Source organism: Hakea prostrata, chromosome 8 (assembly GCF_041222555.1).
Source record: "Hakea prostrata isolate BN-2017 chromosome 8, UWA_Hpros_2, whole genome shotgun sequence".
Taxonomy (NCBI): Eukaryota; Viridiplantae; Streptophyta; class Magnoliopsida; order Proteales; family Proteaceae; genus Hakea; species Hakea prostrata.
The window spans coordinates 37814696-37820175 of NC_142607.1; positions in this window are offsets into that span (position 1 = coordinate 37814696).

The following is a 5480-nucleotide window of genomic DNA, read 5'->3' on the forward strand; positions in this document are numbered from 1 at the left end:
AAGAGCTTGAAGTAGCAACCGAACGATCCACTGATTGATGAGGTGAGTCACACCTTAATGTTGTCTTTAAGGTAATTGATGCACCCTACTACCAAGGGTTCTTCGCACCACCACCTCCAAGATAAAGCAACCTCCAACTAGAAGATGAGGTAGTTCTTCTAGTCCCTTAAAGGAGCCAAAAGCTAGAGCACAACACTTAGACAACTCAAGAAAGAAATGAACTTTGTAAAACAAATAATGTGAGTGAGGAGAGTCACAATAGCACACAATATGCAAGGAAGGGTTGGGTTTATATAGGCCCAAACCACACCTCCCCACAAGGGGAGAATCAATTCTCCACTAATGGAGAATCAATGGTTTGTCCCTCCTCCACTAATGTGAATAAACCCCCTTGACCTAACCTCCCCACTACTTGGGGAAGTAACTCTCATATTCACTTCTTTGGAATGAATAGGCTTTAACCCATTCAAAGACCTTAACCCCCACTCATGGTAATGGCCATGAATGGTCATGAAGTTGAAATGAGAAATAAAGGTCAAGAGTTAGAATTTAAGTAATTCCACCATTCAAGTTAGCCCACCTCATCACCATGATCAAGACCTTTAAGACCCATGACCAATGTCATGAAGAGCCTCATATCCAAAGTCATGAAGGGCCTCCTTTAACCATGGTCATGAAGGGTCTTCTTTACTCATGGTGCCTCTTTACCACCCTTATCTCATGGTGTCTCATTACCACCCTTACCTCAAGGGTCCCACACACAAACAAAACAATTAAATAAAAGAAATGCAAAAACTAATTTTGAAACTTAATATATAGATAATATAGATTTTAATAAAAAACCTAACAATCTCAGAGTGACCCTTGCTTTTGTCTTACCTTCTATTATATTAGTAAAGTGTGTGGTCTGGTTTTTGAAAGAAAGATGTGCGGTGGTGGTCTTTTCTTGTCAATATTTGGAGTTGAGCTAAGCACTGGCTAAACAGAGAGCTATTGGAATCCAGCTGAGACTCTTTTTTCTTATTTCAGTATGTCAAGATAGAAGAGTAGGAGTTCTTAGTTCCTACTAGCAATCATCTTCAGCATGCTAGTTCCTACTTCCTCCTTAATAACAATAAATCTTATTTAAGGATGTGTATAATGAGAGAAAAACTAGAGAAAGAGAAGTAGAAGGAGAGAGACCTATGGTGAAGGGAGGGATTAGCCATGTATGTAGTTTCAGCATGTAGTTTAACTGAATACCACATGTATTAGCATGCATAACAAAGTATGTCCATGCAGATCTGTGGCACTGTGACCCCTACTGTGTTTTCTTCTATTGTCCTGATTTTCAAAGCTGTGTTGCCATTTGGTAAACCTGTTTGGTCCAAAATTGATATGAACAGGGGGACCTTGGTGATACCAATCCACATAATTTTGTTTTCTACTGAGTTGCCGTGTGGAAAGTATTTGAGCTACCAGGGAAGGCTTAAGGTGTAGGTGCCAGCTTCTCTTTCTGGAGAAGAGAGATGGAACAATGAAATAGAGAGTGTTTTTTCTAGCGAAAAATTATTCCCCGTTTCCTAGAGGCATCATGCTAAATTAATGTTTTCAGCCAGTTCACTTGGTTTAATGACTCTCAATCAAATCTTTTTTATCTTCTTTTCGTATCTCATTTTTGTTTCAAGTTCTATGCACAATTCAAAATGTATGACCTTTTGAAAGGAGACATTGATTAGGATCCACTTTCAGGAGTGCTCTTGAGTTGGTAATGATGAACTCCAGCCGGATGAGAGAACAAAAAAAAAGCCATATTGATTCGTGGTTCATTTCGGAACCAGTTTTTAATAGCTGGCTTACTAAGTTGTGGGGTCTTGTTTGAAGTCTTGATTACTGGATTTTATGAGATTAAATTGTTGGGACCTTTCATTATAAGTCCAGCCTTACTTTGGTTAGTAGTTTCAATTGTTTAGTTTCATCATGATCTTACTATGCCATGATCATAGAAATACTTGGTCTTGATGGGCCTTGAAATGACATGACATGCGAAATATGAAATATACGTTACTTTGCCAAAAAGACCAGAACAAGACCATTGGTTTAAGTGTTGAAATTTCAAAATAATCCAAACATTACACTTTTCCCCTTATGATACCAAGTTCCAAATCTGAAATTAGGGAATGTTGGAAAATTGTTGCCAAGATTCAAATTTCTTCAGAATTTGCAAATATTGAGGTTTCGAGACTCATCTAAGCTCGTATGGCAATATTGTGTACTAGATGTAGTTGAACTTAAAGGAGATATTTCCCTACATCTTTTCATCTTGGTTTAATATTTTGCTGAATAAGAGACATACACTGTCACTCATTACGTACTAAGCTGCTTACCACTTGGACCAACTTCCGTTGGTTGCTTATCTATTTTTTCTAGTCTTTTAATTACTTTCTCACAATGTCTTCCTAATTTATATCAGGACATGCACGCCTCAGATTTCGTTACTCACTTAGCTACATATGCATGGAAATGATAGTGGGTAGCTAGATGTTGATGTATCTTGTACTAACCTTCTTATTTATAAAAGAAAAATCACAACTTATATTCAAACTTTATTAAATAATTCGATAGCGAAAAAATCCTAGAGAGAGAGAGTAGACAAAGACTTGAGATTCTTTACTTATAAAGGTAAAAGACTACATTATTTTATACTCTACCGCAAGCGCACGGTATCGTGTAGCTAACGGGTCGATCTCAAGGAGATATGCCACTTATAATTCAACTTCTTAATAGTAATGCGAGAGTGGAATGATTCAATTCTTGTTAACTAATAACTAAACTAAACGATCCTAATCTATACGTCTAATGCAATCGAACTGAAACGAAAAATAAATTAAACATAATCAATGCATAAATAAAAGACAGGAAAAAAAATGCGAACAATATAAATAAAAAGGAAAAAAAAAAAGTAAAACCAGTTAGTATGTTAAAACAGTCAGTAAAATTTAGTTCATAGCTAAAATGCAGATGCAACACCACCCGTCACCAGAAGCAGAGGCACGACTGTAGGCTTGCTCTGGTTATGTGGTCCGAGATGATGAATGAATAGGCAGAAAGTATATAAATAACAAAGCAATAAACAAATCAATAAAAGGAAAAGGAAGCCTTAACCAAAGAGAGGCACGACTGTAGGCATCTTTGATCAAGGATCCAGGGGAAGGGAGAATAATAAATAATGCTGAAAGTATATCCTAAATTAAGAATATGGAGGGGTAGATAGAAGCGGGAATGGAGGGAGGAGAGAAGATTAATAAAGAAGGTTACTTACTTGAGAATTGAACAAACGATTCGAATCTCAACCAACCCTAACAACCAGATCTAGATCTTGAATGATCTAAATCTGCACTTGCTAGACCCAGAGAAAAACGAATCTAAAAAAATTGAAACTTGAAGCTTGAAGCTTGAACTTGAATTGCATTACATAAAAAGATTAAACCTAAACATTGAATCTAGAAATTTAAATCTCACTAATGCAAGCAAAGAAAACTAGAGAAAACCTAAATAAACTGAAGAGAGAAGAAAGATTGCTTCTACTAAGCTCTAGAACATCCTCTTCTCTGATGGAGTATGCTCTCCTTTTATAGAGTTTACATGAGATATGAAGCACGGCTGAATTTGAATAAAACTCAGGGTTTCTATCTGACTCAGCCAATTAGGGTTTTGACGTAGTAATCGCGCCAACTTAGAGAGATCAGATGCATAATCCCACCGTTGGATTTGAGGTTTAAGTAGTCATGAAGCTTTCCTCCAAAAATCAGCACGATCGGACATCGGATGACCGTTTGATGAAGGGTTTGATCAAAACTGGACAGAGGCATTCAAAAACAGGATTTCTCCTCTTTTTCTTTCTGAATATAATTCTTTTTCCTCTTTTTCTTTCTTTAATTAAATCCAAGATAGAAGATAAGATATTGAGGTATGCAAGGACTCTTTTCCATTTGGACTCTCTCAATAAAATCTCTGTAGATTTGATTTAAAATCACAGCCGTAGATCAAATTTGCCTTCTTTATCTCTTCAATATTTTGGAGTTGGCCCATAATCACACATCTCTAGCCCATCATGCTCCAGATCAGGTCCATTTTCGCATTTGAGAATTTGAATGGACTTATTGACGTGTAAAATAGCACGATTCAAGCCCAAAACTCCAAATATTTGCTTAAATCTTGAAAAGTCATAAGATCTGCAAAACAACATAAAACCCAAGGTAACTCCACTCTAAGTGTATAAAATGCATGCTTTATGCCCTAAGATTTCACACAAAAATGTGCTCATCAATTTGTATCGACATTTTTTGGAGAAACATTTTGTGGCCAATATCATTCCAAAATTATTCTGGAATTGCTGTTGTTGGCCCTTGGTATATATTGTTTCAGTTGCTTTTCTCATCCCATCATGAATAAATTATGGGGCAGATGCCAATTGTGTAAACTTGCTAAAGAAGGTAAGGTCCAGGGTCTAATTTCAGTTGAAGCTTTTGAAGCTGTTTGTGGTTGCTTGATGATTGTATGAGAAAATGTTAGGAAAGTCATTTCCTTCAGCTTGATTGTTGCAATGGGAAGGTAAGGGTTGGAACCTCACAAAAAATTTCCTCATTTTTTGTGGGAGATATTTTGTGGGCAGTACCTTCTAAAATCATCCCTTGGATACGGCTGTTGCTTTCCTCCCGGGAACACGGTCAGATTTCCAGAAATTTTGGGACATGGCTAGTCTCTCCCCTTGTGGTCTTTTTCTAGAAAAGCAAAGATGTAGTACGAGACTTGAGAGAGATACAAAACTTTACTTCCAATTGGACTTGGTTAAATTTTGTGTGGTCAGATTTCTTACTGAGAATTCTTCATGGATTGTATTATTGAGCGATCTTATACAACTGTATTTTCTTCCATCATGGTTGATAAGGTAAAATAATTATTGCATGCATGGTGTAGACTATGAACCTCAGAAATAATGGGCTCAAAGCTCTCCCTTCTACATTATTCAAGTCATGTACCGAGCTCTCAGCACTTGATCTCCATGACACTGAAATCACAACGGATATTCTTCGCCAGGTAGGAGCTTGATGTCTGTTTATATATATATATATATATATATATATATATATTTTTCAAACACTTGATTATGAGATCACATTGACTGCAGTTGGAAGGATGGCAAGATTTTGATGAGCGTCGGCGCTCAATAGATCAGAAGCAATTGGTTATGGGAGTTCGGTTCGGTGCTGAATTTGATGAAGGTGCCGATAAGAGCTGAGAGCCTTTTTCTATGATTGTTGCCGACCTAGTGAATCAGGCATCATATGATTGCTCCACATCAACTTGGGACCGGTAGAGGATGCCCGCGAATGTTATCGATGAAGTGAATTGTTGAATTGCATGAAAAGTTGGAGAGCCTACTATGGACTGGAAAACATTCTTTGCCTTGTTCATAACGGTAGGATGGAATTTTTGCC